The following is a 27,119-nucleotide window of genomic DNA, read 5'->3' on the forward strand; positions in this document are numbered from 1 at the left end:
ACCCAGGCAGAGCAAGCATATATAGAAGCTCCATCGACTGCAAGCCAGCAGGAATGGTTGGCTAGCCAACAAGTCTACAAAATGGCTCTTCTAAAAAAAGCAGAGAATAGGCGGATATTTCAGCGTCAGCATTACTTTGGCGAAGGAGAAAGGGTAGGCAGAGCCCTTTCCCTCCTGGTCCAAACTAATGGTGCGTCAGCAGTAGCCCAGGTAATTAAGTCTCCAACAGGCGATCTTATCTCCAGCCCCCCCGCGATCATGAGGGTTCTCCATGATTACTATAAAAATTTATATAAATCCGCCACTCAGGGACAAGGCAATCCAGCCACTGACTTTTTACTTCAGACAGCAATTCCAACATTATCAAGAGAGGACAATCTATCCCTTGAGTCACCACTTACGCTGGAAGAATTGAAAAGCGCAGTGGCTGCAATGCCCAACGATAAATCTCCAGGGCCAGATGGCCTACCAGTAGAAATATACAAACGCTATGGGGATGCGCTACTACCGGAACTTTTGGCGACATTGAATTATGCACTGGAGACGGGCGAACTTCCCGCCTCTATGCTGGAGGCCAATATTATCCTAATACTGAAGGAGGGGAAGGACTGCCAGGAAGTTCCATCATACCGGCCGATATCCCTGCTATGCTCGGATATTAAAATACTAGCCAAGGCACTAGCAATTCGGTTAAATACATATATCCATAAACTCATACATCCAGATCAGTCGGGCTTTATCCCGGGTAGGGCAACCAGTACCAACATCAGAAGAGTTTTCCTTAACGTTCAAATACCCCGGGATAACGAGGGGGTGGGTGCTATTTTAGCACTAGATGCCACTAAGGCCTTTGACAGCTTGGAATGGGGCTATCTGTGGAGGGTCCTAGAGAGGTTCGGATTTGGCCCCTTATTTATCCAGTGGATAAAACTAATGTACAATAAACCTAGGGCCAAAATTAAGATGGGAACTGAAGTCTCTGAAATATTCCAGCTGGAGAGAGGTACAAGGCAGGGGTGCCCGCTGTCCCCCCTCCTATTTGTATTGGCCATGGAGCCCCTGGCGGTCCTGGTAAGATCGTGTCCGGACATACAGGGATTTCGGCGGGGTGGAGACGAGGAAAAAATTGCTCTATTCGCGGACGATGTCCTATTTTTTATTGGAGATATGGACTCCACCCTGAATAGAGTGGTTCAACTGATGGGCGAGTTTGGCCAACAATCGGGCCTAGAGATCAACTGGGGCAAATCAGCCCTTCTACCACTGTCCAGGCCGGGGGAACAGGGGGCGCCCCCAATGATAGTAGGCTTGGAGACGGTGACTAAGCTGAAGTATCTGGGAATCTGGATATCTGGCGATGTAAGTCAATATGCTAACGAGAATTTAGCACCATTGCTGCTGAAAATGAAGACGAAACTTAACAGATGGTGTGGCCTCCCTCTCTCGGTGGCGGGACGCTGCAGCTTGGTAAAAATGCTCTGGCAGCCCCAAATACTTTACATTTTACATAATTCCCCAATCTGGATCAACCAGAAATGGTTTCAAACCATGGATTCGCTTATCCGGGAATTCATCTGGAAAAAGGGGCATGCCCGGATAGGGTTGCATACGCTGCAGCTCCCCATCACGGAGGGTGGGTTGGCCATACCCCATCTGGGTGCATATTTCTTGGCTGCCCAACTTCAGCATTTAGCAGGGGCGGGGCTCCAAGAGGGAGGGGCTATAAATCATAAGCTGATGATGCTGGGAGCACCCCATAAATTGGTACCCGAAGCCCTGGAGGCTAATTCATTTATCCATAGATGCCCTACTAATATCCTAATGAGGAAGGTATGGCAGCAAGCAAAGCAAAAGTTGGGATATGTGGGAGTAACTACTTATACCCCTCTATGGCGCAATCGCCACTTGCCCGAACTAAACAAGGTAGATAGATCTCCGGAATGGGATAGCCAGGGGATCAATAGAATGGTGCATCTTTACGAGGGGAATGTAATGAAGCCCTTTGAAGCTATTAGACAGGAATTTAATGTCCCTAATAGGACGTTTTATAAATATCTACAGCTGAGACACGGAATTCAAGCCCAATACGGGACACTCGCTATCGAGCGAACCGAAATCCCCCAGCTTCAGTGCCTTATGGACCGAAGGCATGCAAAAGGCCAGATCTCGCGGTTATATACACAGCTTAGAGGAAGATTTTTGAAAGGCGAAGGCCCAGCCAAGAGTAGGCAGGGCTGGATAGGGGATCTTGGCCCGATATCCCAGGAACAATGGGCTAAGACGCTCGAACAGGGGCACCTGGCCTCTATATCTCCATCTCAGCGAGTGTCCCACTTGTTCCTTATATACCGGGCATACTATACCCCCCAGAAGCTGTGGAGAATGGGTAGGAAACCTAGTGACGAATGCCCTAGATGCGGGGCTCCGGGAGATCTCTTCCATATGGTATGGAAATGCCCAAAACTGTATAGATATTGGCTAGAAATAGTTCTTAAAATAAACAGGGCTTTTAAGACCGCCCTGAAACCGGAGGCCAGGGTCTGTTTGCTGGGGATATTTGAAGAGACAAAAATTCCTCCGCTAATTAAGCCATCCGTCCTGAAGTGCCTGTATCAAGCTAGGCGGCTGATAGCTATAAATTGGCAAGCTAAAAATCCCCCCGAAACTGGACAATGGGCCAATGCAATCAACTCTATAGTATGGTGTGAGAAAGCAATGCTCATAAAGCTAAATAATTTAAGAAAATTTGAGATATTATGGAATCCTTGGCTGAGTGACATGGGGTTTCCTTTGGAGTGAGGTCAACATAAGATTGGACCAGTACCCGCTGGGCGGGTGGCAGGGAGGAGATTTCTCCCTCCCCCCCAGACGGAATCTCTTGGGGGTGGATCGTGGGGAGGACTCTCCTCTTCTTCTCTTTATCCTTTTTTATATTTTTGTCCATACGGACATAGTTATCTGGCTACGACCGGGTCGGTCGTTGCCGGCGCTGCGTGCTCGAGGTGGGGGGGGTGGTTGGGCGGGAGTGGTGGGGGGGTGGGGCGGGGGGAAAAGTGCATTGAGGGCAGGTATCAACGAGCAGGTGGGCTATAGCAGTTTCAGCGCACTAGCTTGCTTGATATGTAACCCATTTTTTCTTTTTTTTTTTTATAATGTATAACATTGTTATTTGTTCTTGAAAAAGTATCAATAAAAAATATACCAAGTAAAAAAAAAAAAAAATAATAATAATACATTTTATTCAATATTGTAATCAAATCAAAAACTGAAATGTGCTCAGTTGCAGAATCGTCGCTGTCGTAACTTTCAGTGTCTGATGACAAATTTCCCCACGAATTACTATCGCTCAATTCTGGAAGTGATTCTAGTTCACTATCGCTGTTTTCTAGCTGGTCTAAAACCGCTTTTGATGTAGAGGGGCGCTTTGTGGATGCCATGGACATTCTCAAGTTTTCAGGCAGAAAGAACAGTATATATAATATAAAAGTGCAGGCAGGGCATTGGTCAAAGTAATAAGGACAAAATTTATGTGAAATGATTTGATACAGTAATGCAATCTACAGATTACAGTGTATTATGTGTGTTATGTGTTTTGTACTTTTGTGAATTTGGCCCTGGACTACACCCCTTTCTTGTTAAGCAATTTAAGCCCCAAGTCACCCGCTCCAAACCCTAAAGACATTGCAAATCAATTTGGCTCCTTCTATTCCAAGCTGTATAATTTAACCAAATCAAACACAGTCACTCCCCTTACTAGTGAAGAATTACAGCGCTTCCCGCAGCCTCCCAACAATAACTGCAGAACAACTCATCCAACTTTCAGCTCCATACACCACCCAGGAAATCCAAAAAGCCATCAACACCTTGCCCCTCCATAAAGCTCCTGGCCCTGATGGTTTTGGAAATTAGTATTGCAAAACATTTTTTGCTCACTTATCACCCTATTTATGTTCCGTCTCTAATCATACTGCCTCTACAGGCATGAAACCTAAAGAATTGTTGGAAGACATTATAGTTACCATTCCAAAGTCGGGAAAGCCGACTGATGATCCTACCAGCTACCGATCAATCTCGCTCCTAAACACTGATACAAAACTTTTTTGCCAAACTTTTGACCAATGCGTCTCTCACTTGTTATCCCAAAATTGGTACATATCGATCAGGTAGGATTTGTTCCTGGCAGGCATGCGTCAGGCATGGCACCAAGCACTTTGCAGACTAAATACAATGGGCTGAACAATATCAGTATGTAACTAAATGCTTTCTCTGCTCTTTTTTTTGGTCGCAGAGAAGGCATTTGATCGAGTAAATTGGCAATACCTGGAAGCTGTACTCCAGAAATTTGGCTTTACGGGTATTATTCTGCATTCCATTTTAAGCCTCTATTCCACTGTCAGGGCTCCGTTCATTGTGTGCGAGCGGATCGCAGCTCGCGCATGCGCACTCGCGCCGCCTGTCGGCCCAGACTTCGGCGGGGGCGCGCGCGCCGCCGGGCGCCCCAGGCACGCGCGCGTGCACGCTGTTCACGTGCGCGCACGTGTACGCGCTAACGCGATTGCCGCCAGTGCCCCCTTTTAAAGGTACAGCTGCAGATGTTCTGTGCCGTTCGTCTGCAGCTAGTACCTGAAGCAACCTGTTTTCTGCCTAGTAGTCTACCTGATTATCTGACCCGGCTCCTGTCTGACTTCGCTGCTCTCTCCTGTCCGGCTTACCTGACCTTGTCTCGGACTGACCACCATTGCTGAACTTCTGCCTGTTTAACGTTGCTCCTTTTGCCATTTCCCTGCTGGTTCCTGCCTGTTGTCTGACCTGCATATACCCTGCTCTAAGACCTTCCTGGACCTGCTGCAGCCTTTCAAGTTCTCTGGTCGTCTACTCTGCCGCCACAGTCAGCTTGTCAACCATCGTCTGCTGCCATCTACTCCTGAGGTTTCTGCATCTGGAGGATCTCCGCTTCACCTGCATCCGCTGCTGCATCCGGCCAGACACTCCTACCCCGCTGTGCTCTTGTCCCACTGTTCTCACTCCAGGGGGACTTGAACCAGAGCCGTAAGAGAGGTCTCCTTCCACCAAGTCAGGCTCACCACCCAGGTACCTAACATCCACACACAGTGCTAAAGTGTGGACTTCTGGTATTCTCTCAGATTTCTTCTCCATAACAAATGGAGCCCATCAGGGATGTCTCCTATCACCACTGATCTTTGCATTAGTAATGGAACTACTGGCAAAAATTACACATACTGCCCCCCACATTACTGCCATAAAGGTCGGGGATACCACCCATAAAATAGGCCTTCATGCAGATGAGGTTATAATTTCCCTGACTGATCTGGCCAACTCCCTCCCACAACTTCAACAAATGCTTGTCTTCTTTAGTACCATCTGACACTACAAAAACAATTACAGTAAATCCTCTATGCTAGATATTACCTACATCTGATTGTCAAGCGCAGAATTGCATCCCTCTCTCCTTTCTCATGGGCCCCTAACTCTACCCTCCAATATTTAGGTATACGACTGGTCTCACCTTCTTCTCAACTCCTCCGACTCTACCTAAATGCTCTACACTCTAAACTACAAGAAATATATGTGCAGAATGATGGTGAGTTAGGGGCTGGTCTATCAGAATCCCAGAAAAAAATACAACAAAAATGTGGAAGCCTGGTGCTTGAAAGCACAGCTAGTACCCCTAGGGATTTAGATCCAATAGACCAAGCAGTAGTTAAAATATATATTTTTTTTTTATTAATTTGCAAGATACATAGGTAGGTAATGCATGTAGCATATAAGCAAGGTACTTGACGATGCTTGGTATAGAGCAGGCTTTAGATGATATGTACAGTAGTAGAAGTATAATATATAAACAAAAGTACAAAAATATAAGGCTATGACCACATTTTAACCATGGTAATAAAACTGATATGGATTAGTATTACTTACAGGTCTAGCACAGCATCAGTATTCAGCAGCAGAGGGTCAAGTGTTCAAAATAGATTTAACAACTGCCAACAGGGCAGGGTGTTGCCGGTGTAGATGTAATATACAGGCCTGTTGATGGTCAGGCAGATATGAATGTGCAAGCTCCAGGTCGATTGTGGCTGCAGGAGCTCAGCTGTCTGGTAATAGAAGCCCAAACAGCAAACCAATGGCATCAGTGTGCACAGAGAAAAAAATCTGCCAAGAGAACAAAATAGAGTATAATACAACGCGGCAATGAAATAGATCCTGAGTAAAAATGTGCAATGGCAGAATTGCTGCGCAGAAAAAAGTACTAACCTGAACACACAGAGTGATGGTAAGTTCTCCCACTACCCATCTTACCCATCTTATCTGTGAAACTCGCTAAACTACAAGTGACCCCGATGTCCTTCAACTGGAATGGCAAAACGCTCCAGGCATATCTTATGCACCCCACCTCGAAATCTGCTGGAATGGATGCCCCTTGGCATTACAGCGTACTATAAAGCAACAATTCTTGATCAATCCAAGACTTGGTGGAATCCTACTCAAGTACCTACCTGGCTAAAAATCGAGAGTGTATCCCTCTCAACTGGCCCCAAAAAATTCCTGACTGCCCTACTTTTACAGCTACAACCCCTTCGCTTCTTCCTCAACACTATTAAAGCCACAATAAGAACCTGGAAATCCCTGCTCCACCAGTCTCAAAGCATACCACTGAAACTCTTTTCACATTTGTCTATTTCCTCCCTGGAGTTGTTGATCCAGCATGTCTCCCTCACTACTTGGACCACAGCGGGTACCAACACTATTGGAAACTTGTTCACTACTGATCACCTGAACTCCTTTCAACACCTATGTCAGCAATATTGACTAAACCCTAGGTACTTTTACATGTATCTTCAGCTACGTTCAGCACTCTCCCAAATATGACAGGGGGGAGGAATTAGGAGCTCCGGTGGGGGACCAGAGAAGTGGAAGACTAGGGCTGCTGTGTGCAAAACTATTGCGCAGAGCAGACAAGTATAACATGTTTGTTATTTGAAGAAAAAAAAAGATTTATGTTTAGAATCACTTTAAATATTCATAAAATATTACCTGAAGGTCTTATCGTGAACCTTTTGTTCGAACGCTTCCTGTTATAGAGTGACAATGCTCTGTCTCTATCTCCCTGTTGTGATCCTGCATTGTCACCCAGTTACATGCAATTCCAATGAATGCTACAAGTGCCCATTTTAATAAGCTTAGATTAAGTATGGATCTATGTTGCCACCATCATGAAACCTGTCCTAGGAAATACCATGTAGGCATTATTGGAATGCCCATGGAGGGGAGGTGGTTTCTTAGAGGCTGCAGGAGATCAGCAACAATGAGATGCAACAAAGGATGATTAGACCTGATTGTGACAAGATTAAACATCAATCACATATTCATGGCAGCAGTAGTTAGCCCCAAGCTGATTATGGAAAAATCAATGAAGCGAGGCTGAAAATCTTAGAATTATATTGTTGTGTATATGGTGCAATTGCAGTGTATTGCTGCTGTTCCCCTCTCCTTTCAGTTAAATTGTCACTGCTGGTGTAAAAAGCAGCATTCGGAGAAATCAGGTAATAGCTGGATTATGCCTTTATGAATAACTATTCTGTTAAATATATATTCACTTTAAGCCACTTTAAAGGATCTGTCAAAAAGTAATAATAATCAGAGCTTCAGCAGGCAAAGATTATTCAACTAGGTTCAATCACCATATATAGAAGATCTGTTGATCAGGTATTATCATTATTTACCACACAGTGTAGTATTATGGTATGTTTTCCAAGTTTTTCCTTGAAGAGATAAATGAGCCACCTTTTTCTATAGTGTGGGCATTTTTGTGCTCCTTCAGAATATTTATTTTGCCAATGCTGCCATCTGGTGGTAGGATTGGAAATGTACAGTTTTTTTGGAGCAGCTCCTAAATTATAGGTAGTTCTATATATTTATACCTATGAGAGCACCCAAATTATACAGAAGGCATAATACAGATGATTAAACATGCTAAAAATGGCATTGTAATGGTAAATTAAACCCAAGATGTTGCCCAATGAATTAAAGAAACATATTTTTAAAGAAAACACTTGATAAGAATAATAAATAATAAGAAAGGAGAACTACGTTCTGAGATTTTGGGTAGAAAAAGATTATTCAGAATATTCTTTGCAGCAATCCTAAATTTTCAGAGCTCTTCACATACAGGGTAAGATAATACAATGATAATTCAGTGTGGCAAGGTAATAAACAAACTGGAATTCAGTTTAATGTAGTAAAACCAATTATGAAATTACATAGTTTTGGAAAATCTAAAGGTGATTGTACAAATTGTATGGTCAAATTGTAATGTACAGAAATATATATATATATTTTTTTTTTTAGGAAAAGGTTTTAGATAAATTAGTAAAAGCTGACCATTGTAAGCACTTTTGCTGGACAGTTTGGTGTCTCAAGTTTATCACACATGTTTCAATTTAATTGTACAATCTCCTTTAGATCTACCAATAACCATGTTGTGCAATGGCCCGTCTGTCTGGATACAGATTAATTGGATAGTTAATAAGGTCCACATATGGCATAGATTTGGTAAATCTAAAGTTAATTGTACAAAGATTATAGAGTCAGATTTTAACATGAACTCCACTAAAGCTCAAACTCCTGTAGACACCAGGGAGAAAGGTGCAAACTGCCAATAGTGTTGATCCAAAAGCAAAGCATGTGTAAAATCAAAAAAGTGCTGCACTCCTGACCAGCTAACCTAGGCGGAACTACCGCCATAGCAACACATGCGGGCGCTATGGGGCCCGCAGTCAAGTGGGGCCCGGTGAGGACAGGCGCCACGGCTCCGCGGGAGATAACCGGCGGCTCCGCGGGAGGTCCGCGGGTGGTCCGCGGGCGGCTCCGCGGGTAGTCCGCGGCTCCGCGGGTGGTCCGCGGGCGGCTCCGCGGGTGGTCCACAGGCGGCTCAGTGAGTGAGAGCGGGCGGTCAGAGGATCCGTGGGAGGCGGATGAGAGTGGCCAGTTCGCTGGTGAGAGAGTGGGCTGGCCAATCAGGGAGCTGACAGGCGGGGAGCATAGAGATGACATCATCTCTGGCCGCCCTGCATCCCTGCAGTGCAGTTCCCCCCTCACTGGGCAGGCAGCCAGGAAGCAGAGAGCTGACATTATCTCTCTGCTGTCTGACTGATAATCTGCTGCCTGACTCAGTGACACAGCAGGAAAGTGGCAGAGCAAGTGACAATCCATAATGTGTGGCAGGCGACGTGGCAAGTGACAATCCGTAACGTGTGGCAGGTGACGTGGCAAGTGAAAATCCATGACGTGGCAAATGACAATCCATAATGTGTGGCAGGCGACGTGGCAAGTGACAACCCGGGACGTGGCAAGTGACAATCCATAACGTGTGGCAGGTGACATGGCAAGTGACAACCTGGATGTGGCAAGTGACAATCCATAACATGTGGCAGGTGACGTGGCAAGTGAAAATCCGTGACGTGACGAGTGTCAATCCGTAATGTGCGGCAGGTGACGTGGCCAGTGACAACCCGGGACGTGCAAGTGACAATCCATAATGTATGGCAAGTGACAATCTAGGATGTGGCAAGTGACAATCTGTAATGACGTGGCAAGTGACAATCCGTAACGTGTGGCAGGTGACGTGGCAAGTGAAAATCCATGACGTGGCAAATGACAATCCATAATGTGTGGCAGGCGACGTGGCAAGTTACAACCCGGGACGTGGCAAGTGACAATCCATAACGTGTGGCAGGTGACATGGCAAGTGACAACCTGGATGTGGCAAGTGACAATCCATAACATGTGGCAGGTGACGTGGCAAGTGAAAATCCGTGACGTGACAAGTGTCAATCCGTAATGTGCGGCAGGTGACGTGGCAAGTGACAACCCGGGACGTGCAAGTGACAATCCATAATGTATGGCAAGTGACAATCTAGGATGTGGCAAGTGACAATCTGTAATGACGTGGCAAGTGACAATCCGTAATGTGTGGCAGGTGACGTGGCAAGTGACAACCTGGATGTGGCAAGTGACAATCCGTAACATGTGGCAGGGGACGTAGCAAGTGAAAATCCGTGACGTGGCAAGTGACATTCCGTAATGTGTGGCAGGTGATGTGGCAAGTGACAATCCGTAATGTGTGGCAGGTGACGTGGCAAGTGACAACCCAGGACGTGGCAAGTGACAATCTAGGACGTGGCAAGTGACAATCCGTAATGTGTGGCAGGTAACGTGGCAAGTGACAATCCGGGATGTGGCAAGTGGACAATCCACAACATGTGGCAGGTGACATTCTGCAACGTGTGACAAGTGACAATCTGCATCTGGTGGCAGGCGATGTGGCAAGTGGACAATCCGCAACATGTAGCAGGTGATGTGACAAGTGACAATCCTTAATGTGTGGCAAGTGACAATCCAGGACGTGGCAAGTGACAATCCATAATGTGTGGCAAGTGATGTGGCAAGTGACAATCCAGGACGTGGCAAGTGACAATCCATAATGTGTGGCAAGTGACGTGGCAAGTGACAATCCAGGACGTGGCAAGTGACAATCCATAATGTGTGGCAAGTGATGTGGCAAGTGACAATCCAGGACGTGGCAAGTGACAATCCATAATGTTTAGCAAGTGACGTGGCAAGTGACAATCCAGGACGTGGCAAGTGACAATCCATAATGTGTGGCATAATGTGTGACTTATCTATCTTGGCAAGTGACAATCTGGGATGTGGCAAGTGGACAATCTGCAACATGTGGTAGGTGACATTCCGCAACCTGTGACAAGTTACAATCTGCATCTGGTGGCAGGCGATGATGGCAAGTGACACGCTCAGGGATCCCACTGATTTTGCATTATGGTGAGTTGAACTATTTCATTTTATATAACAGAACAGAAATTGGTTAGAAGGCCAGGAGGTCAGCAATGTGTTCCCTTCAGGGGCTGCATAGAGTATACTGCATACTTTGTTGTTAAAAATTAATATAAGCTGTTGCCTGGGTACTGTGCCACATGGGTGTGGTAGTCTGTTGTTCAATGGCATTAGTTCATTTTTTTTTTTTTTTGATGGGGGGGGGGGCCCATACAACATTTTGCTATGGGGCCCTGTGATTTCTAGTTACGCCCCTGCTAGTGTAGACTTTAAAACGGCCTTAGCCCATGAGTCTCTGGCAAAGTCACGCCCCCTGACATGTTTCACCGCCACCAACCGGAGCTTAATCATAGGGTATTATCATATAAATAAACTCAACTGAGTGGAGCGAACCATGCCAGGGGGCGTGGCAGTTTTCAAGTCTACACTAGATTAGCTGGATGGGAGTGTGACACTTTTTTCATTGTATGTATGATGACCTTTACTGGCTCAATCACCAAGTTAAAATAAAGGGAAAAAGCCTAAAAAAAACTATTTCAGCCATCACATCTAAGAATTGTTAAGCTATAGTATAATACATTTTTGTTTTTGTTTTGTTTTTTTAATTTTTAATAGTGTGCATCTACAGTGTCTTTACACCTTCTGCCCCAGAGCCAGGCACACAACAGGCCCATTCACTCTTTCTTCAGAGACCAGTCTAGGGAAAGTTGTTTTTGTTGTTTTTATTTTTCGAGAACTTGGATAGGGAGGAGGGAAGTGGTCAGACGTCAGCTTAAGTAGTATAGAGCAAAGTTCCTTTAAGTAGAAAAGTGTCTAGACAGAGCTCTTCAGGACACACGATGTCCCCTTTAATAGACCCATAGCTGACTATAACAAGGCACCAGAGGGGTAGCTAAAGTACAATATCTTTCAAGATCTGTATTCACAAGGCGACAGATGGAGCCCCTTTCCAATCTTCCAAGCAATGCCCTCCAGTGATATCAAACTGATCTATGGCAGACAGCTACCCTCAGCCAGCTTCTTCCAAGCACCTGGGTCTCAGCATTCTTCCCTCAGGTCTCCCACCTGATGCCTATTCATGGAAGACAATGCCTTAGAGGGCAATGTGCCACCCTCAGGCTGGACTCCTCCACTCTGGGAAAAGACCCAGAGCTCTGTGTGCTCTTGGAAAATAAATATAGTCTCCCAGCATGCTTTCAGAGCCTAACTCTCTGGGACAGGCTGGGGCTGTATCAATATGCATGCTGCCACATGCATAGCTCCACACCTATCATCCAGAAACGTCTCAAGCTACCTGGATACACAGGAAGCTATCCAGGAAACTGGCAGCAGCAAAGCACCCAGATCATACCTAACTCCCTTTTTTTTTTCCTCACTCACTGTGGTGTTCCTTTGGGTATGGTTGACATGTCACATTAACACTTATACCTCTACTGACCACATTCACGCATATATACTTACACATATAGAAAAAAATTCAGATCAATGTGAGCTAGATGTGTTTTTCCTGTCTCAGCCCAGAGTGAGATGTTTGTTGGCCGCTCCAACCTCCCTTTTAGATGCTGGATTAATTTTTAGGCTGATCTGTAAGTTTTTAGGCTTTTTGTCCCTTCTAGATCTTTTCTCTTTTTTCCCCCTCCTGGTGAACCATTGACCATAACTAGTAAATGCAGCTGGATAAAACAAAAAATTGTATCTGCCTTCATTTCAGGATGAAAAGCAACAAAATGTGATTTTAAAGGGGATAATTCCTTTCTATACCCACTGTATTTACGCAATGTGGGTGCATATAAAAATATACTGCATTGCACCACTGTGCACATACACAACGTGTGGTTGTGTCATGCATAGTAACACTTATGATTTTGAGATAAAGCCCACACTAAGAGCACATCCATAATTTATAAATATGGTTAGGCTCCTTTCACATGATCCGGATGTGTTTTTTCTCAGCAGAGGATCCATCCGGTGATCCCCTGCTGAGCTGAGTGGAGCGGCTGGATGACAGGATGCATAAACGGACTGGACATGCACACAGCCCGCTCTGCTCTATGGGCAGTCAGATGTAAACGGACTGGCTGTCCGTTTAACTCCAACTGCCCTTCTATCCAATCTAGCCAGATGGAGGGTAATGGATTCCCTTCTGTTTGTTTTTGCCAGATCGGAGGTAGCTGGGTGTAAACGGATGCAAGTCTATTTACATCTGACTGCCCATAGAGGAAAATGGAAGGTCCGCCTGAAAAATGGACAGGTGGACCCGAGCTGACCTCTCATGAAAGAGGCCTTTAGTGTCCCAGGTGTTAAATGAGCCAAAGTTCCAAGTGCTCCAAGAGAAAATGTTGGTATATTGGATAAACAACCCTATTATACTGAATTCTATTTAAAAGCTAAATCCCAGGAAGCTAGTGTATAAAATGCACAAATCGATGCTGTAATATATTTATTAAAACATCCAGAGATTTATTTTTTATATGCAGCTACTGTTAATACCTGAATTTAAAAGGTTCTTTACCCTGTTTGAAAAAACATTAAAAGTCATCAGCTACAAATACTGTAGCTGCTAACGTTTAATAAAATGACACTTACTTTTCCAGGGTTGTCCTCACCGGGCTGCGGCATCACCATGTTAACTGTGGGAAGCCAGCTGATTCCCTGCAGCCTTAAGCCAGCTTCCCAATGTGCTTTGTAAATGGTCCCATAGCCTTCTGGGGCCTATGATGTGTTCTAGAAGGTTGTGGTTGGGGCAGAGGCAGAATTGATTAGGTGGTCCGACTGGAAGTGGAAGTGGGAACCCCATAAAAAAGTTCCAAACGATGAGTGGGGGGGGGGCGGAGAGTATAAAGTGGAAATTTCACTTTTGAGGGAAGTTGTGATTTAACTTGGTATGAACCATGCTTAATATTTCTGTCTCTCTGAGGTCACGAGACTGGCTGTGCTATGCGGCAGGGCTGTGTAAATCACAGTAGTGACTGCATAAAAATACAAAACCTTTGGTATACACATTGGTAGCTATATATGTGTTGTAAACTTTGGGCATAATAGCTCCGCGGGGCTAAGTGCATAAACCGTTTAAACTTGAAACCAAAAAATATTTATTTATAAGCAAATCAAAAATAAGGCTTTCTTCAGCACACAGGTCAAAATATAAAACAAAGTCCATTTTATCTTCAGCACAAAGCAAAAATTCAAGAAAAACACATACAGTTTTGTAGGTCTTCACCCCAGAGTTTTCAGAGTCCTTATCGAACCTTTAGCAGCCTCCAAACAGCAACATAGCTCATCAGACAGGTGTAAATCCCCTACTCCTCCTCACCACCAGCTCTTCACTATTTCCTGTCTTTCATGAGCTGTTTCCTGGAGGCCTTTAACCCCCTGTGTGCTGAATCCCTGTTGTCAGGGAGGGTGGCTCTTTCCCAACCGAATATCCCTTCAGAGCCCCCCCAATTCCGGGTCCCAACTAACTCTCTAGTAATATAGAGAGGACTGCGAGTCAGTCCTCTCCTGATTGACTACGCCCGGAATTCCTCACCCATTCTGGGTGGCCCCCTGAAGTCTACCATGACTCCCTTAAAGGGACCACAACCCGAATACTGGTGCTACATAGCACCCGTCATCATACAATGGACCCAGGAGAGGGCATCGACGTTCTGATGTTGTCTCCCGGATCTGTGCCACGAAATTGAACTCCTGGAGAGAAAGGAACCACCTTGTCACCCTGCCATTGGTGTGCTTATTTTGCCTCATCCAGGTCAGTGGGGTGTGGTCAGATACCAGGAGAAATCTTCTACCTAGGAGCAAATACTGTAAAGAGTCCAAAGCCCACTTAATGGCAAGACACTCCCGCTCCACCACTGCATAGGTTTTTCTCCGCTGCCATTAGTTTCCTACTTACAAAATCTACGGGGTGCTCTTCCCCATTGATCACTTGAGACAGGACTGCTCCTAACCCTTTACTTGAAGCATCTGTCTGTACTACAAAATCCTTAGTAAAATCCAAATCTACGAGCACTGGATCCTGGCACAATGCCGTCTTAAGCTTCTGAAAAGCTTTTTCAGCTTCGTCATTCCACTTTACCATCACTGACTTTCTGCCTTTGGTCAGGTCAGTCAATGGTGCAGCAATGGCGGAAAAGTTGGGGAAAAACCTCCAGTAGTAGCCAACTATGCCCAAAAACGCTCTGACCTGCTTCTTGGTTAGGGGACGGGCCAGTCCTGTTTGGCTTTTACTTTACTCATTTGGGGCTTCACCAGCCCTCTACCCACAATGTTCCCTAGGTACTTGGCTTCCTCCACCCCAATTGCACATTTCTCCGGATTGATGGTGAATCCTGCTCTTCTCAAGGAGTCTACGACTGCCTGAACTCGGGGAAGATGGGACTCCCAATCAGTGCTGAAGATGACTATGTCATCTAGATAAACAGAAGTGTACCGTTGATGTGGATGCAAAGTTTTGTCCATAGCCCTTTGGAACGTAGCGGGGGCAGAGTGTAGACCAAATGACATTCTTTTGTATTGGAAGTGGCCTTTCGGGGTAGAGAAGGCTGTTTTCTCCCTAGCTTCCTTGGTCAGGGGAATCTGTCAGTACCCTTTTGTGAGGTCCAACGTGGTGATATACCTGGCAGGACCAAACCTCTCGATTAGCTCATCTACACGTTGGCATGGGATAAGCATCAAACTTGGAGATTTCACTACATTTTCTAAAGTCGTTGCAGAAGCGGAGAGTGCCATTGGGTTTGGGTACCAACGCGACTGGATTGGACCACTCGCTCTGCGACTCCTCAATGACATCAAGCTCGAGCATTCTTTTGAACTCTTCAGACACTGCCACTCTATGAGCTTCTGGGATACGGTAAAGCTTTAACCAAATTTTTACATTGGGCTCAGTTACAATGTCATGCTCGATGACATTGGTGAGACCCAGCAACCCGGAAAACATGTCCCTATTTCTTTGAAGAAACTCTTTTGCTTGCTGGGTTTGGGGCCTAGTTAAGGTAGCCCATCCGCAACAAGGTCAATCCCTGCATGGTCCCCTGACTGTACCGCTACCACCGCGGTTCCCTTTTCTCTGTCTCTCCAGGGTTCCAACAAATTTACATGATAGATCTGGTATGGTTTTCTTTTCCCTGGCTGGTGTACCTTATAGTTTACCTCCCACACTTTTTCTACTACCTAAAACGGGCCTTGCCACTTGGCCAAGAATTTGCTCTCCACTGTGGGTATTAGGACAGCCACCCGGTCTCCTACTTGAAACTGTCTGATTTTTGCCGATCGGTTATACACCCTTCTTTGCACATCCTGAGCCTTCTGCATGTGCTCCCTCACCAGTGGCATCACCTTAGCCACTGTCTCTCTTATTTGAGAGATATGCTCTACCATGGTTTTGTGCGGTGAGGACTCACTTTCCCACTTTTCTTTTACCAGATCGAATAACCCCCAGGGCCTTCGCCCATACACTAGCTCAAATGGTGAGAAGCCCGTGGACGCTTGTGGAACCTCCCGGATGGCAAACAAGAGGGCATGGAGTAACATATCCCAATCCTTCCCATCTTTCTGTACCACTCTTTTTAACATGGACTTTAGAGTTTTATTAAACCTCTCAACTAGGCCATCGGTCTTCGGGTGATAGATGGACGCCCACAACGGTTTAATCTGAAATAGCTTGCACAAGTCAGCCATCACCTTTGACATAAAAAGGGGTGCCCTGGTCCATTAGTATCTCTTTGGGGAATCCAGTTTGTGAAAACATTTGAAATAATTCCCAGGCAATGGCCTTAGTGGAAGTTTTTCTCAAAGGAACTGCTTCTGGATACCTCATTGTGTAGTCTAGGATGACTAATATATATTGGCGCCCCCTTGCCGACTTTACCAGGGGTCCCACGAGATCCATAGCAATCCACTCGAATGGAACCTCAATAATTGGCAAGGGTACCAGAGGGCTTCTATAGTGGGGCACTGGGGCAGTTAACTGGCAAATGGGACAAGATGCACAATATCTTTTAACCTCGGCCTTCACCCCTGGCCAGTAGAACCAGTCAGTTATCCTGGCCTCTGTTTTCTCTGCCCTCAAGTGTCCTCCCAATGCGTCGTTGTGGGCTAGATCAAGTAGCATCTGCCTATGCGGTAGGGGAACCAGCAACTTCTATACCGTTTCCCCTCTGCTTTCAGCCACTCGATAAACCAAGTCCCCCTTCAACGCAAAATGAGGAAACCTCTGATCTGCCCCTGGTATTTGTGAGACCCCATCAACAACAGAAACCTGCTCTCGAGCATTGACCAAGGTAGGATCCTGCAACTGGGCGGTGCCAAGCGCCCCCCTGGGTACATCCAGGTCTGGGTGCACTGGCCTTAAAGGATGTTTCCCCTTCATCCTCCTCAACTGCAACAGGGAGAGCTCCTTGTCATCCTCCCCCAGCATAACCTGTAACGGGAAGCCCCCCCCCCCCCCCCCAGAGGTCAACTCGGTTTTGAAACCTGAAACAGAAACATCATTCTTCAACTTAACATTCTCTGAAATATCATTATCAGTGACCGGTATATCTGTATCCGAGGGGTGTGTTGTGGGGGTTTCAGGCCCAGGCCCCTCAGACTCTGTCTCTTCCAGGCCCAGTGCCCCCAGTTCTCCTGGCTTTCCTGGCAGCCCCATCTGTACCTGGTTCCACAGTTTGAAAAATAGGGGACAGTCCTCTCCTGACTGACTACACCCAGAATTCCTCACCCATTCTGGGTGACCCCCCTGAAGTCTACCGTGACTCCCTCAAAGGGACCACAACCCGAATACTGGTGCTACATAGCACCCGTCCAGGACCCAACCTTGGTGTCCTGTACAGTGTATATATATATATATATATATATATATATATATATATATATATATATATATATATATACAGTGGTGTGAAAAAGTGTTTGCCCCCTTCCTCCTGTCCTGTTCCTTTGCATGTTTGTCACACTTAAGTGTTTCGGAACATCAAACCAATTTAAACAATAGTCAAGGACAACACAAGTAAACACAAAATGCAATTTGTAAATGAAGGTGTTTATTATTAAAGGTGAAAAAAAATCCAAACCATCATGGCCCTGTGTGAAAAAGTGATTGCCCCCCTTGTTAAAACATACTATAACTGTGGTTGTCCACACCTGAGTTCAATTTCTCCAGCCACACCCAGGCCTGATTATTGCCACACCTGTTCACAATCAAGGCATCACTTAAATAGGAGCTGCTTGACACAGTAAGGTCCACCAGAAGATCCTTAAAAGCTACACATCATACCGAGACCCAAAGAAATTCAGGAACAATTGAGAAAGAAAGTAATTGAGATCTATCAGTCTGGAAAGGGTTATAAAGCCATTTCCAAAGCTTTGGGAATCCAGCGAACCACAGTGAGAGCCATTATCCACAAATGGCGAAGACATGGAACAGTGGTGAACCTTCCCAGGAGTGGCCGGCCGCCCAAAATTACCCCAAGAGCGCAGCGACGACTCATCCAAGAGGTCACAAAAGAGCCTACAACAACGTCCAAGGAACTGCAGGCCTCACTTGCCTCAGTTAAGGTCAGCGTTCATGCCTCCACCATCAGGAAAAGACTGGGCAAAAATGGCCTGCATGGCAGAGTTCCAAGGAGAAAACCACTGCTGAGCAAAAAGAACATCAAAGCTCGTCTCAATTTCTCCACAACACATCTTGATGATCCCCAAGACTTTTGGGACAACATTCTGTGGACCGATGAGACAAAAGTGGAACTCTTTGGAAGGTGTGTGTCCAAGTATATCTGGCGTAGAAGGAACACTGCATTTCATAAAAAGAACATTATACCAACAGTAAAATATGGTGGTGGTAGTGTGATGGTCTGGGGCTGTTTTGCTGCTTCAGGACCTGGAAGACTTGGTAAAAGGAACTATGAATTCTGCTGTCTACCAAGAGATCCTGAAGGAGAATGTCCGACCATCTGTTCGTGTACTCAAGCTGAAACGAACTTGGGTTCTGCAGCAGGACAATGATCCTAAACACACCAGCAAGTCCACCACCGAATGGCTGAAGAAGAACAAAATGAAGACTTTGGAGTGACCTAGCCAAAGTCCTGACCTGAATCCTATTGAGATGTTGTGGTATGACCTTAAAAAGGCCGTTCATGCTCGAAAACCCTCTAAAACCCTCTAATGTAACTGAATTAGGACAATTCTGCAAAGATGAGTGGGCCAAAATTCCTCCAGGACGCTGTAAAAGCCTCATTGCACGTTATCGCAAACGCTTGGTTGCAGTTGTTGCTGCTAAGGGTGGCCCAACCAGTTATTAGGTTTAGGGGGCAATCACTTTTTCACACAGGGCCATGATGGTTTGGATTTTTTTTTCACCTTTAATAATAAACACCTTCATTTACAAATTGCATTTTGTGTTTACTTGTGTTGTCCTTGACTATTGTTTAAATTGGTTTGATGTTCCGAAACACTTAAGTGTGACAAACATGCAAAGGAACAGGAAATGAGGAAGGGGGCAAACACTTTTTCACACCACTGTATATATATATATATATACATATATATATACACATACATATATATATATATATATATATATATATATATATATATACATACACATACATACATACATACACACACACACACATACACACACACACACACACACACACACACACACACATATATATATATACACACAGTATCTCACAAAAGTGAGTATACCCCTCACATTTTGTAAATATTTTATTATATCTTTTCACGTGACAACACTGAAGAAATGACACTTTGCTACAATGTAAAGTAGTGAGTGTACAGCTTGCACAACCGTGTAAATTTGCTGTCCCCTCAAAATAACTCAACACACAGTCATTAATGTCTAAAACCGCTGGCAACAAAAGTGACTACACCTCTAAGTGAAAATGTCCAAATTGGGCCCAAAGTGTCAATATTTTGTGTGGCCACCATTATTTTCCAGCACTGTCTTAACCCTCTTGGGCATGGAGTTCACCAGAGCTTTACAGGTTGCCACTGGAGTCCTCCTCCATGATGACATCATGGAGCTGGGGTGGATGTTAGAGACCTTGCGCTCCTCCACCTTCCGTTTAAGGATGCCCCACAGATGCTCAATAGGGTTTATGTCTGGAAACATGCTTGGTCAGTTCATTACCTTTACCCTCAGCTTCTTTAGCAAGGCAGTGGATGTCTTGGAGCTGTGTTTGGGGTCGTTATCATGTTTGAATACTGCCGTGCGGCCCAGTCTGGGGCGGGGATCATGTCTGCTTCTGTATGTCACAGTACATGTTGGCATTCATGGTTCCCTCAATGAACTGTAGCTCCCCAGTGCCAGGAACACTCATGCAGCCCCAGACCATGACACTCCCACCACCATGCTTGACTGTAGGCAAGACACACTTACATAGTTACATAGTAGGTGAGGTTGAAAAAAGACACAAGTCTAACCTATGTGTGTGATATATGTCAGTATTACATTGTCTTTGTTCTCCTCACCAGGTTGCCACCACATAAACTTGACACCATCTGAACCAAATAAGTTTATCTTGGTCTCATCAGACCAGAGGACCATGGTTCCAGTAATCCATGACCTTAGTCTGCTTGTCTTGAGCAAACTGTTTGCGGGCTTTCTTGTGCATCATTTTTAGAAGAGGCTTCCTTCTGGGATGGCAGCCATGCAGACCAATTTGATTCAGTGTGCAGTGTACGGTCTGAGCTCTAACAGGCTAAGCCCCACCCCTTCAACCTCTGCAGCAATGCTGACAGCACTCAAACGTCTATTTCCCAAAGACAACCTCTGGATATGATGCTGAGCAAGTGCACTCAACTTCTTTGGTCGACCATGGAGAGGCCTGTTCTGAGTGGAACCTGTCCTGTTAAACCGCTGTATGGTCTTGGCCACCGAGCTGAAGCTCAGTTTCAGGGTCTTGGCAATCTTCTTATAGCCTAGGCCAGTGATGGCGAACCTTGACACCCCAGATGTTTTGGAACTACATTTCCCATGATGCTCAACTACACTGCAGAGTGGATGAGCATCATGGGAAATGTAGTTCCAAAACATCTGGGGTGCCAAGGTTCGCCATCACTGGCCTAGGCCATCTTTATGTAGGGCAACAATTATTTTTTTCAGATCCTCAGAGAGTTCTTTGCCATGAGGTGCCATGTTGAACTTCCAGTGAGCAGTATGCTCCCCATTCAAACTTGAGACCTTGTAACACTAAAGCCGCGTACACACGGGCGGACTGTCTGGCCTATTTAGTCCGCCGAAACACATTTCAGCGGACAGTCCGCTCGTGTGTGGGCTTCAGCGGACTTTTTCAGCGTGCAGTCTGGCGGACTAAGTATTTCGGAATGTTGGAAATACTGTCCTCTGGACTCGCATTTCGGCGGACAATCCGCCCGTGTGTATGCCAGTCCGCCGTACTTTTGAAATGAGCGGACTTTTCCCGCCCATAGAAAAGTCCGTTCATTTCGAGCGGGTATCCAGGTAGGCGGGGCCCGCGACGGAAACGTCGCTGGCCCCGCCGCCTGGTATGGACTTAAAGGGGGACCCCAACGCCGAAAAAAATCGGCGTGGGGTCCCCCCCAAGTCCACAACAGACCCTTGTCCGAGCACGCTACCCGGCCGGCCAGGAAAGGGGGGCGAGCGAGCGCCCCCCCTCCTGAGCCGTACCAGGCCGCATGCCCTCAACATGGGGGGTGCCTTGGGGAAGGGGGGGCCGCGCGGCCCCCCCACCCCAAAGCACCTTGTCCCCATGTTGATGAGGACAAGGGCCTCTTCCCGACAACCCTGGCCGTTGGTTGTCGGGGTCTGCGGGCGGGGGGCTTATCGGAATCCGGGAGCCCCCTTTAATAAGGGGGCCCCCGGATACCGGCCCCCCACCCTATGTGAATGAATATGGGGTACAATGTACCCCTACCCATTCACCTGTGAAAAAAAGTACAAAAAAAACACAACACAGGGTTAAAATATTTTATTGCACAGCTCCGGGGGTCTTCCGTCTTCGGGGGTCTTCTCGCCGGACTCCTCCGCTATCTTCTTGTAGCTCTTTTGCTAGCGGAAGAGTCCGGCTTTCTTCCTTGCCGCCGGCCTCTTCTCCCGACTTCGGGAGTCTTGTCCCCCTCTTCGGTTCTTCTGCCGGGCCACCGCGCCTTCTTATAGCTCTTTTACAGGCGGTGGCCCGGTCTTCTGTCGCCGCCGCCGCCGTCGCCGTCGCCTTCCGTTCTTGTTCTTCTTCTTCTTCTTCTTCTTCTTCTTCTCCAGGAGATGTTGCCTCGACGATCTCTCCGGCCGGAATGCCAGGGACGCGCTCCGCTGTCACTTATATAGGGACAATGGGGCGGTGTCACATGGCTTTATGTCACATGGGTTGGTCACATGGGTTGATGTCACATGGGGACTATGACAGCGTAAGGGGGCGGGGTCACCATGTGACAAACCCATGTGACATAAAGCCATGTGACACCGCCCCATTGTCCCTATATAAGTGGCAGCGGAGCGCGTCCCTGGCATTCCGGCCGGAGAGAGCGTCGAGGCAACATCTCCTGGAGAAGAAGAAGAAGAATGGAAGGCGGCGGCGACGGCGGCGGCGACGGCGGCGACAGAAGACCAGGCCACCGCCTGTAAAAGAGCTATAAGAAGGCGCGGTGGCCCGGCAGAAGAACCGAAGAGGGGGACAAGACCCCCGAAGTCGGGAGAAGAGGCCGGCGGCGAGGAAGAAAGCCGGACTCCTCCGCTAGCAAAAGAGCTACAAGAAGATAGCGGAGGAGTCCGGCGAGAAGACCCCCGAAGACGGAAGACCCCCGGAGCTGTGCAATAAAATATTTTAACCCTGTGTTGTGTTTTTTTTGTACTTTTTTTCACAGGTGAATGGGTAGGGGTACATTGTACCCCCTACTCATTCACATAGGGTGGGGGGCCGGTATCCGGGGGCCCCCTTATTAAAGGGGGCTCCCGGATTCCGATAAGCCCCCCGCCCGCAGACCCCGACAACCAACGGCCAGGGTTGTCGGGAAGAGGCCCTTGTCCTCATCAACACGGGGACAAGGTGCTTTGGGGTGGGGGGGGGCGCACGGCCCCCCCTTCCCCAAGGCACCCCCCATGTTGAGGGCACGTGGCCTGGTACGGCTCAGGAGGGGGGCGCTCGCTCGCCCCCCTTTCCTGGCCGGCCGGGTAGCGTGCTCGGACAAGGGTCTGTTGTGGACTTGGGGGGGACCCCCACGCCGATTTTTTTCGGCGTTGGGGTTCCCCTTTAAGTCCATACCAGGCAGCGGGGTCAGCGACGTCTCCTTCGCGGGCCCCGCCTACCTGGAGACGCGCTCGAAATGATCGGACTTTCCTCCGCGTGTGTGGGCGAGTCCGTTCATTTCAAAAGTAGGGCGGATAGTATGGCGGACTTAGTCCGCCGTATTAGTCCGCTCAAAAAGTGCCGTGTGTGGGCAAGTCCGTTCATTCGAAAGTATGACGGACTGTCCGTCGGATTGTCTGACGGACTAAGTTGGCCAGACAGTCCGCCACGTGTGTACACGGTTTAACAAGTCACATGACACCAGGGAATGAAAATGACTAATGGGCCCAATTTGTATATTTTCACTTAGGGGGTACTCACTTTTGTTGCCAGCGGTTTAGACATTAATGGCTGGGTGTTGAGTTATTTTGAGAGGACAGCAAATTTACACTGTTATACAAGCTGTACACCCACTACTTTACATTGTAGTAAAGTGTCATTTCTTCAGTGTTGTCACATGAAAAGATATAATAAAATATTTACAAAAATGAGAGGGGTGTACTCACTTTTGTGAGATACTGTATATATACTACATATTTACCTTTAAATTAATCTAAATATGCATGCAGTATATCTATTTGTATATATTGTAGCTAAAGTAAACTTCAACAAGAGCATTGCTACTAAATTTGAGAATGTCCTCCTTCTGGAATAAGGACATATATTTTGCTAAGTATGCAATATGCAAAGTTATGAAACATTATTTATAAGACAGGACATATGGGCAGACTGCAGAACCTGTCACAGCCAGAGCTGCTTGGTGCATATGAGAATACAAGGGCTGACACAAATGTCAGAACGTGCCCTTCAACCACCTCCTGCTATACACTGATAATCATATAGTTCTGGGTCATTCCAGCTTAAAGATAAAACAAAAAGCAGTATTAAAAATGCTTATTCTTACAGTGTGTATAGATTTGATTTAGAAAAAAAAAGAATTGCAGTACACGATAATCTCCATTTTATTGCAAACAAAAAAAATCTAAGTAAATAAAAAATAAAATAAAATCAGAAAAGCAATAAGATATTCTTCTGTTTACTGCTCTGCTACATCTTATGCCAAAAAATAAAAAATGTAGGCATGTATAGAAAAACACTCCATCCTTTATAAATCTTATATGAACACCCTAAGGCCGCGTACACACGGGCGGACTGTTCGTCCAACTTTGTCCGCTGAACAGTGTTTCAGCGGACAGTCCGCTCGTGTGTGGGCTTCAGCGGACAGTTTCAGCGGACAGTCTGACGAACAAAGTTTTTCGGAATTTCCGTAAGACTGTCCGCTGAAACATGGTTTGAGCGAACAGTCCGCTCGTGTGTAGGCTTGTTCGGCAAACTAAGTCTCGCGCATGCTCAGAAAGAATTTACACGGCGAAGGTTGCATTGCAGTGTATCGGACGCCGAATTTCTCGTCCCGTCGTACGTGCCGTTCACGTCATCGCGAAAGTTTTCAGCGGACTGTTCGTTCGTCGTGTGTGGTCAAGTCCGTTCATGCTAATTTTGAACGGACTGTTTGTCAAACTGTTTGACGAACCTAGTTGGGCGGACAGTCCGCCCGTGTGTACGCGGTCTAAAGCCTCATACACACGATAGGACTTTGTACAAACTTTACCTTGGATTTTTGTACAAAGGGCATCGGCCCTGAACTTGTATTGCATACACACAGCAGGACTTTTTCAGCCAACTTTCACCAAATCATGTGGTTTTTCTGCTCTTTACCGCCACCTTTGGTCAACTTCTGTATTGTTGTCTGATCTTTTGCATTGGTTCTGAGCATGCCTGTTTGTACTTTGTACAAAAGTCCTATGGTTTTCTGTACACACGATCAGACTTTGCTCCATCGGACTTTTGTTGCCGGAAAGTTTGTCTGTTCGCACAGCCAACAAAAGTCCAAAAGTTTGTCCGATGGAGCGTACACACAGTCGGATGTTGCTCCAAAACAGCTAATATGCATGTTTGTTGTCAAAAAGTCAGAACGTGTGTATGGGCCTTAATACAGGAAATGTGCATTCAAATAAAATTTCACTACTTAGCTCTAAAGCCTTTTAGGGCCCATTCACCCATGTGCGTTAATACAAGTTATGTGAAATATAAATGTTACCTTAAGCACTTAAAGTGGAAGTCAATGCAAAAACTAAAATCCCTGCATATATAGCCACCAACATTCTAAAAGCCCATACACATGATCAGACTTTTTGACAACAAACATGCAAATTAGCTGTTTTGGAGCAACATCCGACCGTGTGTACGCGCCATCGGACAAACTTTTTTTGGTTTTCATCAGACTTTTGTGGGCTGTGCGAACAGACAAACTTTCTGGCAACAAAAATCTGATCGTGTGAACAGAAAACCATAGGACTTTTGTACAAAGTACAAACAGGCATGCTCAGAACCAATGCAAAAGATCAGCCAACAATACAGAAGTTGACCAAAGGTGGCGGTAAAGAGCAGAAAAACCATGTGATTTGGTGAAAGTTGGCTGAAAAAGTCCTGCTGTGTGTATGCAATACAAGTCTGTCCTGACCGGGCCCCACTTGACTGCGGGCCCCATAGCGCCCGCATGTGTTGCTATGGCGGTAGTTCCGCCACTGTACTTAAAGATCTCTATAGGCAACATTTAAACATTTCTACAGGTTACCAGTTTTGAGTTACAAAGGAGGTGCAGTGCTATAATTATTGCTTTCGCTCTAAAGATTGCAGCGATACCTCACAAGTGTGGTTTGAACACTGTTTACAGATGTTGGTGCGACTCGCGTATGCTTTCACTTCTGCACGTGAGTTCGGAGGGAGAGGGCACTCTGATTTTATTTTATTTTTTATATAATTTAGTTTATTTTTTATTTTTACACTGTCCTTTTTTAAAAAAATTGATCACTTTTATTCCTATTACAAGGAATGTAAGCATCCCTTGTAATAGAAATAAGCTGGACCTCAGACATAACATTTACACTTAAAAGCAATAAAAAAACGTTTTGTGTTTTTTTTTCAAGAAAAAAATTGTCCCTTTAATGCCGGAGCGGAGGGCAGAAGTGATATTTGGCGTCACTCCGGTCGAGTGGGGGCCATGTCTTTTTGTATATACATATACAGGGCTCAAAATTTCAAGTTACTGAGCTACTAGCCAGGCCTCAAGGGTTACTCGCCACCAGTTGCCCCACGCAAGCCCATCCCACCCCTAATTCTGCCCCTAAACACGCCCTCGTAAATTATCTCATGAAATTACACTTAAATGTATTATACAGAAATAAGTTATAAAAAGAAATATTAACAACTGTATCCGTGCCCACCAATGCAGGCTGCGTGTGTCCACCATGTAGCCTTGTGCCCATCAATGCAGCCTTGTGTCCACCATGCAGCCTTGTGCCCACCAGTGCAGCCTTGTGCCCACCATGTAGCCTTGTGCCAACCAATGCAGCTTTGTGTCCACCATGCAGCCTTGTGTCCACTGACCACCAATGCAGCCTTGTGCCCACGAATGCAGCTTGTGCCAGGTGCCTATCCATGCAGCCTTGTGCTCACCAATGCAGCCTTGTTTCCACCATGCACCTTTGTGCCCACCAATGCAGCCTTGTGCCCATAATGCAGCCTTGTGCCCAGTGCCCACCAATGCAGCTTTGTGCCCACCAATGCAGCCTTGTGCCCAGTACCCACCAATGCAGCCTTGTTCCCACCAATGCAGCCTTGTGTCCACCATGCAGCCTTGTGCCCACCAAAGCAGCCTTGTGCCCAGTGCCCACCATGTAGCCTTGTGCAAACCAATGCAGCTCTGTGTCCACCATGCAGCCTTGTGCCCAGTGCCCACCAATGCAGCCTTGTGCCCACCAATGCAGCCTTGTGCCCAGTGCCCATCCATGCAGCCTTGTGCCCACCAATGCAGCCTTGTTTCCACCATGCACCCTTGTGCCCACCAAAGCAGCCTTGTGACCAGTGCCTGCCAATGCAGGATTTTGCTCAGTGCCCACCAATGCA

Source organism: Lithobates pipiens, unplaced genomic scaffold (genome assembly GCF_037356315.1).
Source record: "Lithobates pipiens isolate NorthernLeopardFrog02 unplaced genomic scaffold, aLitPip1_a1.2 Scaffold_3, whole genome shotgun sequence".
Taxonomy (NCBI): Eukaryota; Metazoa; Chordata; class Amphibia; order Anura; family Ranidae; genus Lithobates; species Lithobates pipiens.